The sequence below is a fragment of the Equus caballus genome, chromosome 19 (genome assembly GCF_041296265.1).
Source record: "Equus caballus isolate H_3958 breed thoroughbred chromosome 19, TB-T2T, whole genome shotgun sequence".
Taxonomy (NCBI): Eukaryota; Metazoa; Chordata; class Mammalia; order Perissodactyla; family Equidae; genus Equus; species Equus caballus.
In genome coordinates this window covers 775,143-788,517 of record NC_091702.1, presented here as the reverse complement: position 1 = coordinate 788,517, position 13,375 = coordinate 775,143, and the positions used below count along the sequence as shown (strand labels likewise).

Below are 13,375 nucleotides of genomic sequence, written 5' to 3'. Positions count from 1 at the left end.
CTCACAGCTTGAACATCAGAGAGAATGAATCACACAATCGATGGCAAAGCCAGTACTAGGGAATTCAGCATGTAGCTCCCATTCTGGGATGTTTTCCATGAACCCATTGCCAAAGAGCTTCTAACCAAGGGAGAGGTGGTGGCTCAAAAGGGCTGACTTACTGGCTGGGGTCACAAGACAAGTCATACCTGGTGCCCAGATATTTGCTTCTATTCAGAGAAACACTGGATGAGGCAACGAGACAGAATTTGCACACTCAGCACATCTAGGCAGTGAACTGTCCAAATGAGGTGACAGTACCACCCAGGAGTGATCCCACACTCTTGTTCTGCTTCTAGTACTGTTTTCCTTTCTCCCAGATTCCAGTTCCTATGGGAAAGCAGGACTCTTACCAAAAGAAGGAAAACGTATTAGCTGAACAGTGACTGGAGAGATGAGGAGGAATTTCTCTAGATTTCATGGGCTTGCTGCTTATACCCAGAGATCAGTGCTGTGCAGCTTGGGGGGTGTGGGGGGTGGGGGTGGGGGTCTCATTTACATGGTACTCTGTGGCACCTGAAGAATTTTCAGTGACATAGAATGTGATGGGAATGGGTTACCTGAATTTTTATACCCTCAAGCCCACACTCCAAACCTAATGTCAGGGCGAATAAAATGCATGAATTGACTGGTACCTTGATGTGGCTTGGGTATGGGAACCCCAGATCTCAGCTTCAGGCACTGTGAATTTCTCTGGTACCAGGTGCTGCCTAAGGGAATCAGCTTTCTTGAGGCAGCCTTCACATGGATTAACACTCAGAACTGTGCCGTAATCTGCAGCCACAATGAAGGGGCCCAGGCTATGAGAAGGGGCTCTTCTCTCTCTTTTTTTTTTTTTAAAAGATTGGCACCTGAGCTAACAACTGTTGCCAATCTTCTCCTTCTTTTTTTCTCCACAAATCCCCTCAGTACATAGTTGTATATTTCAGTTGTGGGTCCCTCTAGTTGTGGCATGTGGGACGCCGCCTCAATGTGGCCTGAGGAGCAGTGCCACGTCCAAACCCAGGATCCGAACCAGTGAAACCCTGGGCCGCCAATGCGGAGCGTGCGAACTTAACCACTTGGCCACGGGGCTGGCCCCGGGGCTCCTCTTGAGGCCTTTCCTCTGGAACTTCCATTGGCCCTGGATCAGAGCCTAATTTAGGCTATTTTCCTGGGGTCACAAGGACACGTTTGGTCTTCCTTAGGGAGGCCAAGTGGAAGCTCAGAGATTTGTGGAGGCTGCCTCCCTATCTCTCCCAGGAGACTCGGGGTCTGTTCCTTCCTTCTATGGGGGCCAGGAGGTAGAGAAGGAACTGAGTATTATGCAAGTTTAGCAATGCTTCACTGTGGGAGGGGGTTGGGCTGACAAGAGTAGGTAATTTTCCTTTGCAGGGATTCTTGCCCAGCTTGAGGCAACCTTCATTTGAAGCAGGATAATGCTGTTTCTACCCTCCACCTGAGGGGATTCCAGAAGGAATAAAAGTTACCTTTCCTCATTTGTCTTACAGGAAGTTCTGGGCTTCTGGGTTCAGGAGTTATTAATGGCTTTCATGTTTCCTGAACCCAAGCAGAAGTTGTGAGACACCTGTTGTACAGTCCTGTCCAGACCCTCATGTGGGAGGAGACTTTAGCTGGCTGCTCCAAGGAGAGAGGAGATAGGGGTTGACACAAGTGCTGGGGTGAGAGAAGGAGAGTTGCCTAAAGGTAGCAGTGGCTCCAAGACCCTGAGAATCAGGATGTAGACACGAGTCCCTTAGGTGGACGGGTTCTGTGTGGAAGTCCTCTAGCAGACAGCACAATGTTTTAAGGGATGAAGTGATGATGCTGAGATGACTAATCATCAAGCCCCATCATCTTGAGAGCTGTCGCAAGACACGGCATTGCTCACACTTAGCACAGAGGCTGTGCAGCCACTGGCCTTTCAATGGGCCTGAAGGGCTTGGGCAATGAAAATCCCAGGGGCAACCAAGATGGACTCAAGATCACAGGCTCTTACCTACATATTTGATGGTGAATACTTAACTAAATAGGCAAAAAGCTCCCATTAATGACTACTATTGTATATCTTCCTACCCTTGAAAATGGGGTCTTTGAGCCAGATTTAATTTAATTTAGAAAAATTAAGTACTGCTTATTGTACTTCAATGTTGTGAAACAAATTTATGCTTTTTATGTATATTATCCCATTTAAACTTTACAATGCTTTGAAGTAGGTTTCTTTACCCTCTTTTATAGAACGGCACGACCTGAAGGACAGAGAAGGTAATATATATTCAGAGTGCTAGCACAGAAGAGGGAGCCAGGGATGGAGAGCCCCCTTACGCTGTGAGGGATTCTTTGGATGTAAATGATGGCAAGCGCAATTCAACTGACTTTAAAAACAGGATCTGTTGACTCAGGCACCTGAAAAAGCTCTGGGAGTAAGGCTGCCCTCACGCAGGAGGATTCATATTGGGGCTCAGCTGATGTCATCAAGTTTCAGTTTCTATCCATTTCTCTGCTCTAGATTCTGGACTGGCTACCTTGTAAGTCTGTCTGGCAAGTTCGTAGCTACATCTTCCAAACTAAAAGCGCAGCTAAAAATGGGTTGTTTCTCCCACTAGTCCCTTCAAAAGTCCCACTGTGCCTTATTGTTTCCTGTTGGGTCACATGCCCATCCCTGACCAATCACTGTTGCCAAAAGCATGGACCAATCTTTTTGGCCAAGCCTGACTTCAATGCCCTCCTTTAAAGTAAGAGCGTTAGTGATAAACAGCTCCACTTCACATGGACTGAAACTGACAACGGGGTTAGATCCCCAGAGGGCAAAAGGAGGACTATTTTTAGAAGGTGAGTGAATGCTGAGTGTCAAAATAAAAACAAAAACAAAACGGATGTCTACTTCAACCCTCTCTCTCACCACCCCATTTCTGCCTTCTTGTCCAGAGTCATGCCATGGACTGAAGGTTAGAGTTAGAGGAAATGCCAATTCTGTGGAGGACAGGAAAGGAACTCAAAGGGGAAGGAATCAATCAGAGGCCCCAACATCCATGCAGATAGACCATCCAATGATCTGATCTCTCACTGTCTGCTCCTTTTCATCTTAGAGTCCTTTACCTTCATTCCAGTTCAGTTATGGCCATATCCTAGAACTTATCACCAGCAACACTTGTGTGTTCTGAAAAAATACAGTCTGACATTCCTCCCTTTATCCTCTCAGCTTCTGCCCTCAGCATGCTAATGCCTCAACCTATTCAGGAACTACAAGCCACTCCGTACTTTCCCCTGCTTACCTGACAACCTTTGTCTTCATTTCCTCCCTCTCCAAGGAAAACTTCATGGGGCATCACTTAATCCTAAACCTAAATATACTGCTCTGCTCTAAACAGCCTACCCCCTTCTTTCATTCGTCCTGTCTAGCAAAATCCAACTCTGCCTGTTTTAGAACTGCCTTCAAATAAGGGCCTGCTTCCTCTTGGATAAAATCACACAAGTGTGTTTGTGCCCCATAAACTTCTGTTCTACATCTGTTGCTCAGCTCCACCACTGCCTCAGAATCCAGTCATTCCTCCTGTGTTACCATGTGCCAGACGCTCTTCCAAGCACTTGGGACACCCAGTGGAGGGAACAAACAGAGGCCCTGTCTCGGGGGAGCTTCTGTGATTGTTTTCTCAGTCAACTCGCTTGCCTAAGTTCTCAAAACAATTCCACTTTCCTACACCTTGTCCACACTCCTCGCTCATTGATCATATGTGCTGGACCACCAGAGGGAAACAGAGAAGTCATCAGATGGGAACTTTTCTTCATAAAAACTTCAAAAACAAAACAAAACCAAAACCAAAATGAGATCCTCCATCTCTTCTTTCCTCCTTCCTTCCCACCATACTGAAAGGTTTCCCTCAATGCTTTCCTTAATCCTCCCAACCTGGGATCTGCCCACCCTTTCCAAGTCACAACACTTTCACATGTGTGGACTATCTGCCTTAATTATCTACTTTTCCAGAGGACCAAGACTACATTTACCTCATCACAGCTGGAAACACCAAGCAGAGCTCAGAATCCTCTGGAGGAATACATTGGCAATGGGAGGGATCTATGGGGAGGTCCTGCCCAGCATGCTCTGGGGCGGGGCCACGTCCGGGGGCAGGGCCTGAGAGACTCTGAGAGCCTGTTTGGCTTCTTGAGGGCGACGGCACTAGCAACACGGCCAGACATCTCACCTCAGGCTTCTGGAAGATATGAGTTGAGATTTAATTCAAAGACAGGTTCTGAGGAAGGTTTCTGGATGCCTGAGTGACCTTCCCCACTGCCCAGCCTGAAGGATCCTTTCCTCCATCTGCCATTTCCAATACGGTGGGCAGGCCCTCACAGCCCCTGGGCCCCCAAACTCTCACTCCAGGCCCAGCCTGAGAAGGCGCTCAGAGGCCTGGGGGCGGGCTGTGCCTGCCCAACACCACCCCCTTTGACGATGGCACTCTTAGGAACTCCACCAAGGTGAGAATAGTAATAAATAGAGTAACAATATTGACAACTGTTAAGGCTTCACCTTACACTGGCTGCCTGGCCTTGCACAAGTAGCCTGAGTCTCAGATCTCATCTATTATGTGCAGATACTGACGTGTACTCATAGGGTTGGTCCTCGGACCTGGAATGAATGAGTAAAGAGTTTTGAACAGTGTTTACCTAACACTAGAAGTTTAATATGTGCTACCCCATTATTATCACTCATTTAAAATGCTAGGCCTCCTCTTTATTATTTTAGAAGTATCAATTTACCACTCATTCATTCTTCCTTCCTTCAGAATGAATTTATTTAGTACCTAACATGTGCCAGACACTATGCCAGGGTCTAGAATACAATGGTAAGCAAAAAGGTAGAGTCTCTGCCTTCATGGATCTTACAGTCTAGAGGGGAGATCAGGCAGAAATTAATCATACGAGATTGTGTAAATGTCCCATGTTACATTCTATGAAGGGTTCATGAGCTGGTTGTCGGTGCCAAGGGAGTTTAAAACATGGGGATTTGGCCTAACCAAGGAGAAGAGGGTCTTCCTCACCCACCCCTCAGGAGCTGATAAGGCTTAAGAGGTAAAAGGTGAGTAGGAGACAACTTGGCAAAGCAGGGAGGGAGAAGTGTTCCAGGCAGAGGAATCTGGGTGATGAGAGCAGGGAGAGTGAGGAGGGAGGAACGTGATGCAGCAAGAAGAGGGAAAAGCGTGGGAGGCACCGATTAAGCAGAGTTCTCTGGGCCAAATGAACTAGTTAAGTCTTTGGAGCAATGGGGAGCCAGGGGAAATTTTTAAGTTAGGATTTCTTTATATGTGTAGGGTATTCAGATTTTAGTTGTATTATTTGAGTTTCCAAAAGATTACTGTGAATTAATACTGTGAATTAATGAATTACAGTGATTTAATGTGAAGAATGCTTTGGATGGGGTAAACAGGATGTGAGAGACCAGTGAGAAGGCCACTGCAGTAATCTACGAGAGAAATGATGTCAGCATGGACCACAATGGTGGTGACCAAAGTGGAGTAACGTGGACGGATGTGAGTGGCATGACTTCATTAATTCTAATAAGACGGAACATTTTTCCTTTTGTTTCGCTCCAGTGCCCAAGAGGTACAGGTTGGTGCAAGATGTGGGGTCTTTTACAGAGTTGGACAAGTCAGCAGACACGAAACATTTGAAAAGGCTGCTTGAACTGCTGACTAGCCAAAATCAAAGAGGAAGTTGACCTTCAACCCTTTGTTTTATTCCAGCTGCAGAAGTCATTTTCAGTTACTCTCTGACTCAAGTAAACACCACTCCCTGTCACCTTATCCCTTTGAGGGTTGGTTCACTTCTACATTTTCACTGGGACATGATTCTCACCGACAGTAGAAAGTTCGGCACCCAGACCTGCAGATGTGAAGACACTTGCTCCTCTCTCGAACTATTAGTACTTCTGGGAAACACGTCCCAGTGCCAAACTGTCCTGGTCCTGAAATGACCCTGTTATTTGGGGAGGTAGTAAAGGAAATTACATGTGTTAAACCCCGAGCGGCACTCTCTTTGGACATCGAAAGGTGTAAATGATAAAATACTTACTAGACTTAAAGACCAGGGAGTAAACGGGGGGCTGGATGCTGCCCAGACTCTGTGTGTCAGCAAAACATATCTGAGCTCAGCGAAGTAATCCAGGACCAAGTGTTTTCCTCAGTGGAATAATTAGACAACAGAGGTGGGCAATTTAGAAAAGATAACTTCTTCTGTCCCTGCTTTAGAATTTCTATTACAAACAAAACCCAAGCCTTAGCAAGATTTAAGAGCATGGGACAAAGACGGCTAGATGTTGAACTGCTGGGAGTGGAGCCCACGTTTTATTTATCTTTGTATCCAAGCACATCCGCAGTGCTTGCCACAAGGCAGATACTCAGTGAATGTTGGGTGGATCAAGGATTCCTCTGTCTTTTCATGGGGTATTTATATGGTATGGGAATTCAGTCATTTTTTGCCCCACTAGGTAGAGATGGATGCTTTCTGTTCTCCATGTTTACTTTGAACACCATTTAGCTACAGGGATGTTCTAAAATGAAATAATAAGGAAACCAGCTTTAATACGATTTTATATATACAGACAGATACACTTTCTGACCACGTGCAGATATGAATGCTCTCCCTGGAAGATGCTTTTGTAACCTAAATTGCACTAGAATGAGGTTAGAGATGGGGAAGAAAGGGAAAGTAAGGCAAAACTCACAGCTTAATTTCTAGACAGGATTGCTGCTTTAAAAATGAATTTCAGGTGCTTCTTGGCATACTTGGCCCAAGCACTGGAGATTTAACAGTGATTTGTGATTTGGTGTGACCCAGAACATGGCCCAATGGTCCTCTATCCTTTGAAGCCGTCAGTCTGTTTTCTTGATTGCTGTTCTGGACTTTCTCACCGTCACTAACCATCAGGGCCCCATTCCTTCTGCTCTGTCCTAGTGGAACAGTCCCTTGACCTTCATTCTCCCACTACTCTAGTCTCGACTTCTCCTTGTTGCCAGATTACTCTATTATTGCTTCTCAAATTGTGGTTCCCAGACCAGCAGCATTAGCATTGCCTGGGAACTTATTAGAAATGCAGATTCTCGGGCCTCACTCTGGACCTACTCAAGAAGAAACTTTGATGTGGGGCCCAGCAATTTTAACAAGCAAGGTAATCTCCAAGGTGAGAACCACTGCTGTACGTAAAGCTCAGTTCTGAGCATATCACCCCTTTGCCCAATACCCTTTATTGCTTTCCTGCCGACAACCACATGAGTGTGTGTGTGTGTGTGTGTGTGTGTGTGTGTGTCTGTGCGCGCCCTTCTATCCAAGGCCTTCTGCAATCAAGCACCAGCTCAGGTGTCCCCACGCAGGGAGGTGTGTTCCACAGTCATCCTAATGGGTCACCTGCTCTTCCCTCTGCTCTCCTGCCGCCTCTCTCTGTTAATGTTGGGTCCTCTGCTATAAATACCCACCTCCTCCCTCTCCTTGGAGAAACCTTACTCATTCTTTAAGGCTCACTTAAAAATTAATATTTATCTAAGGAATCCATACCTGTGCCTTTAAAACCAAATAGTACTGAAGGCTTTATAAAGAACCACGGCAGGCCCTCCCCCACCTCACAACCCCAATCCTTCCTATCCCCCCAGTTCCATTCCCCATGGAAACCACTTGAGCCGTTTCTATCACAGTTGTTCTGGTGTTTACCTCTATTTATATAACTAATACGCAAATACTTGTATTTAAAAGTAATTTTAAAATATTAGACACTAACTTCTTGCCGTGGTAGATAAAATTTGAGTAAGTAAAATTGCAGGTGGATGAAATTTGGTCGACACCCCATTCCCCTCTTCACTCTTCTCAATCTTTCCTCACTTAAATCTTTATTCATGCAAAGTTCATCTTGGCATGGAAGGTGACTCCTTTCCTGGAACGTGTTCAGAGACTGCTCCTCCCCTGCTCCCACAGAGCTGTGTATCTCTCTTAGTGCACTGTCCCCCTTGCCCTTCCACGTTTGTATGTATGTGTCTCCCATTCCCACCAGCTTGTAAGAGCCAGAAAAGTCTAATCCGTCTTTTACTTTCCCAGAATCCTCCCAGGGCAAAGCACAGGGCCTGGGATATAGCACACACTGAGCAAACGTGGCCAATTTAACCGTAAAGTAAAATATCTGCCTGACCTTTGAAGCTTGCTGGTGTGACAGCAGTACTTGGAATGAGTCTTCCCGTTCCAATGTGGTTTTCCAACATTATTGTGGGAAATAGTAAACTGGAGTCAGGAGACTTGAGCCACACCACCTTCTTGGTGACTTCTTTTAAGACCTTGGGGAAGGCACTTAATGGTTTTGCTTCCGTTTTTTCATCTATAAAGTGGCAACAATAATATCTATGGACAGAGTTGTAGGGAGGACCAAATACAACAGCACAGGTTATCAGGTATAAGGCGTTACATTGATTCCTTATGTTTAAAACAAAAAGGCAAACCATTTTCTGGTAGCACATAGGGCTATAATGAACATTAAAACCAACCTTTAAATAGAAAACTTTATTTTTAGATGATCCAGGGGGTCTTTCTTCCAAGATCAGCCTAAGATTTTTTCGGAGGAAACTGTATTCTCATTGTCCTGAAATTTGAAGCAAGAAAACTCAATCGTTTAAGACCATTTGCCTATTCTTACTTGTTGATGAGAAATCACGACTACTGCCACCCTTTTAGCCTCTGAAGGAATTGTAAGCTTTGTCTTGATTTGATGGCTCAAAAATAAAATCTACCAAAGGTACGTTTTCTAAGCCTCGTCTGGCTCTACCCATTAGAAAAGTGTGAGCTACTGTTCTATCAAAACTAATTATATTTTAAATCTACAACCAAGTCTCAATTACCAAGGTTAATGGGACTACATACATACATAATTCTCTCTTACATTTATCCAGTGTTTTTAACTTCTTCAAAGCACTTTTCACTGTACTGCATATATAAAACAGATGCATTTTTTTAAATCCACAAATAAGGTAAAAAATAAATCTTCAGATCAATAATTTCAACTTTGTACCTGTCAAAAGCTATTAGAACTTGCAAAATTGTCTAATAGGACTTTCATTGCCCTACTCTCCTCTCGACCCCTCTCAACTAAGGCCAGAAAAGACCGAAAGATCTGGAGGAATCTCCAGAGGAGAGGAAGCCAGAGAGGGAAGGAAGCCAAGGACCTGGGCCATCCACAGCCTGGATCATTAGCTCCAGCGTAATTGAGAATAACTGACTGTATGTGTGACTATGGCCAGAAAATCCAGAAAGAGATAAAAAGGCAAAGAAAATGACGTGTGAGTAACAGTATTTACAGGGTCTGTCTTTGTCATTCTCTCAACAAGCATTACTGAGTGCCTACTGTAATGACAGGTGCTTTCAACAAAGAGGATGGACACAGCATGAACAACCCAGGCAAGACTGCTATGTTCATAGTGATGACCTTCCTGAATGGTGCAGACAGACAACAAACACAAAGACACACAGCTTCACATAAACGAGATAACTTCAGGTGGCACTAAGCTCTGTGGAGTCCATAAACACAGGAATGTGATAGAGCCTTGGGGAAGGGATGCTGTTGTAGATAAGGTTGCCAGGGAAGGCCTCAGGGTATCGGAGCTGCAATCTGTGAGAAGAGCCCACCCTGTGCAGGTCTGCAAACCAGATGGTGGAATGAGTGAACTCGCCAAGTATGCTAGAGGGAGAGGGGTCCAGGCCAGTTTCAAGGGGTTCCAGGAAAGTCACTGTTCTGTGGTTATTCACTTTGTGTCCTTTTAGGGATATTACTAAAACCTCTCCAGGACCCCGGATTTATTGCCTCTACAATGCGGGTTGCTAACACTGATCACCTGGACAGGGGAGCGCTGAGAAATAATGGGTAAACAATTGTGAGGAGCCACATAAATGCTAAATAATGCTCATGGTAATAAGCTTTTATTAAAGTCAGCACCTTGATAGGCAGCTCACAATCGGATACCTTGGCAAATGTGTAAATTGACGTGGCTGCTCCCTGTGCACACCAGCACCATCCTTTAAAACAGAAAAAAATAAATGAGCCTATGGTCATGATATTCGAAGTAGTTAGTGATCAAACAACTGTCTGGAGAGAAAGCTGGTGTGTGAAGTGTACAATGGGAGCAGGAAGATAACGGCACATCACAGCCCAGCTCACGCAGAGGATAACTCATGAATTGACTGGATGCTTGCTGGTGCACACACCATCCGCTCCAGGGTGGTACTCTAACCCCGTCAGGACTAGGTGCTGCCACCAAAAGGCCCAGCAGACAGGAAGGGGAGTGAGAAGGAGCCAGAACAGAAGCATCTCTGGCAGCAGCCCTCTCTGGCCCTCTTGGCCTTGGAAAGCCACCCCTGGGGGAGGAATGAGCAGCCAGCACCAAGGGCCCTACCTTGGAAGGGCACCAAGGAAGTGGTGGGGGGTGTGAGGGAGGAGGGATGAGCATTGCATTTCTCCCTACGAGAATGAAATATGCCAACGCCAGGAGAGACTTCAGTTGTCGTTATAACTGAGCCTCCCCACACAGAGATATGAGTCCACCCCTTAGAAGCAAATCTTCCTCCCCCAAAACCTCCCCCCAAAATATAACATTAACATCACAAAAAATGAATTCTTTTTTGTGGGTCCTACCATCTCTTTGATATAAATACACAAGTGCCTAAACATTCTTTCCCATCTCCCATCCCACATCGGCAATCAGATTGTGACACACACACACACACACACAAGCACATGCTCACACAAATACCACACACACCCAATTCCTTTGTTAAGCCCTGGCTCAGCTATTATAAGGTACCTGTGGAGTGTAGGTCACATAGTAGAAAAGTTTAAATTACTGTTGCTTCTACTCTGAAAAGCAGACAGGAAGAAAAGACAATAAAAAAGAAAACACTTATTTTAAGGCTGATACTAAACACTCTACTCCACGTTCACTGAGGTCAATTTCCCACTGTGGGATGGGGAGAATCGAGATGATCTCTGAGGTGCTATGAACCCACAGTGCAGACTTCACGTTTTGAGGCTTGACTAGAAACGACGGGGACGTGAAAAAGAACATGGCGAGATAATCCTAGTCTTCAGGAAATTATGGTTTAAACTGGGCTGGAGAAAGACCAAGATCCTCAAAAAAATCTAATTGATTTTAACCAAATGGAGTAATTTTAAAATGTTAAATACACTGGGATATCATATTAAAAGTATTCTGGGAGAGCATGCCGCATGGGACGTGGTAAGTGCTGAATTTCCTGCTGCTAAGGGAGGCATTCCTATCTGCCAGTGTCTCATGCTGCTCAGACCTGAACCATTCATTTAGGTAGACCATTTGTCCAAGTGCGTCATTTCCCAAAATAGCCAATGGAGGACTCCAGGGAGAACTGTCCTGAGGAGATGTGGTCATCCTCAAGGCCAAATCAGTCTAGACTAAGATGGTTCTTAGCAAGACTGCCCAAAGGGCTTCTAGACTTTGTTTGGTAAGTGTTGTTAATGCCTTGGTAACAATGGACTGTTGATAAGGTGGGAGATAATGTCAGAAGGAAGGAAGGTATCCGCTCACATCTTTTGCTTTTAACTTAAGCTAACCCATAAAATCCATTATCAAACCCCAAGGAATGCTCCCAATTATTGTCTTGGACCCTTCATTTCGCTTTGCTTTGTTTTTGTTTTTTTTTTTTCAACTCTCTATTTCTGTTTTTACCTGGCACTGACTCGCTTGACTCCTCTTCTCCTCTCAGCTTCTGGCTCTGTGCTCCCCCTTTAGACTTGATGAGTAATTTTGGTTTTCCTGCTTTTCACCTTTGGCACCCCTTCAAAAATGGGTTAGGTTTATCTTCTGGCTCTTTCTACTTCTGACTGCTTGGAAGTTTGGATCATACTTAGCCAAGTTTTGATCCCAGGACCTTTCCCTGGCTTTGACCTGTCTCAGTGGCATCTGTGCTGGGCTTGACTCCTCCAGGTGAGGGCGTCGGCAAGAGGGAGGATCAAGCAAAGATCAAGCAAGGAAACAGGAAGAATACCTGGCTCAGCTTAAACTGTGCAGGGCACTGAGGCCTTGCTGGCCGTCCAGTCTCTGCCTCCTTCTTCCTCTGCTGCTTTCATTCCCTCCCGTCTCTGACTTTCAATTTTTATTAAGTTTCCACCTTCTGACTGCTCAATCCTCTTCTAGCATCCCTTTGTAAGCTTGAAATGGGAGTGGGAGTGATATCCATTAGCCAAAATAAGTTCCATAGCTGGGAGAAACTGCTGAATCTCTGGTGTCTTTATAGCACTTATCAAATCCCAATTAACCATATTAGTTGGCAAACTGCTCTGGCTTCCCAGGCAGTCAGCTGGTAGGTGAGTCAATAAATATCTGTCAGATGGATGGATGCACACTCACTAGTTGTGTAGCATGGCATCAGGTACTTTAAATAATACAAAGTATAAGACTTCATCCTTGGCTGAAGAAGGACATCTTCTCACGGCCATTCACAAAAGGACTGTTTGGAAACATCACCAAGCGCTAGACCAGCTTCGCTACTTCTTCTAGAAAACAAGAAGAAATCTCTTGTTTCAAGAGATGTTTGTGTCATCTCTTAATGCACAACTGGCTTCATGTGGGCAAAAGGGAACATGAGCAAAGCCCTGGTTAAAGCATAACAGACACCCTTGGGCTAATGAACTGTCGAAGGTAGTAGTGTCAGCGGATTTTCTACATAACTGCTTTGTAAACAGCAACACGCATAAACCATAAACAAGGAGAATGAAGTGAGCACCCACAGACCCACCACTCATGTCAAATCATACAATGTTGATATCACCCCAGAAGCCTCCACTCTCCTGTCTGATAATCTTTCACTTACTTTTCTTTATAATTTCATCACCTTTATAGACTCCCATAAAACATTTAGTTATATCCAGTTTGGGGATCAAAATAGATTAAAAAACAACAATTGCAGGTGCATTCAACATTGGACATGAAAAAGAAAACTGGTTTTTTAATAAGATACTTCAAGTGTACACTTTCCGTAGGTGATCAAGACATTTACTCTTTCGTCCATTTTTATGTTTGCTGACTGCCAATCACTCTACTCCTTAATACTTCAAAGGTATTTTTCCCAAAGCTGCCTTTTGTCTTACACTAATGCTTTCCCGGACTCAAGTGAATTTTGAAGGAGACTGAGCTCATCATGATGAAATGGATGTTGACATTCCATAACCATCACTGTAATTATTCCTAATTTGTACTTTGCTTCAAAAACTCTCTTCCCTTGCCCCCTAAAGTCTGTACTTTCAGAATAGCATCTACAGCTTTAATTATACCTGACAATAAACTACTCTCACCACAAA

General features: G+C 44.7%; 1 protein-coding gene across 50 annotated transcripts in view; it reads right to left on the bottom strand.

Annotated features, from left to right (window-relative positions):
- Window positions 1–13,375, bottom strand: part of LOC138919032 (ATP-binding cassette sub-family D member 2-like) — a 333,145-nt gene that overhangs the window by 165,266 nt on the left and 154,504 nt on the right. For 33 of the 50 annotated variants that reach the window (XM_070242968.1, XM_070242979.1, XM_070242978.1 and 30 more), the window contains 5 exons: window positions 8,541–8,635; window positions 8,192–8,397; window positions 6,088–6,565; window positions 5,872–5,991; window positions 4,024–4,229 (listed from right to left, as the gene is read on the bottom strand). The exons of 1 other annotated variant lie outside the window; for it this stretch is intronic. The gene's annotated coding sequence lies outside the window, so the exon portion shown is untranslated. Of the gene's footprint in view, window positions 1–4,023; window positions 4,230–5,871; window positions 5,992–6,087; window positions 6,566–8,191; window positions 8,398–8,540; window positions 8,636–12,425; window positions 12,572–13,375 lie in introns of all 50 variants that reach the window. 16 more of the 50 variants (XM_070242944.1, XM_070242946.1, XM_070242989.1 and 13 more) reach the window with 11 other exon arrangements.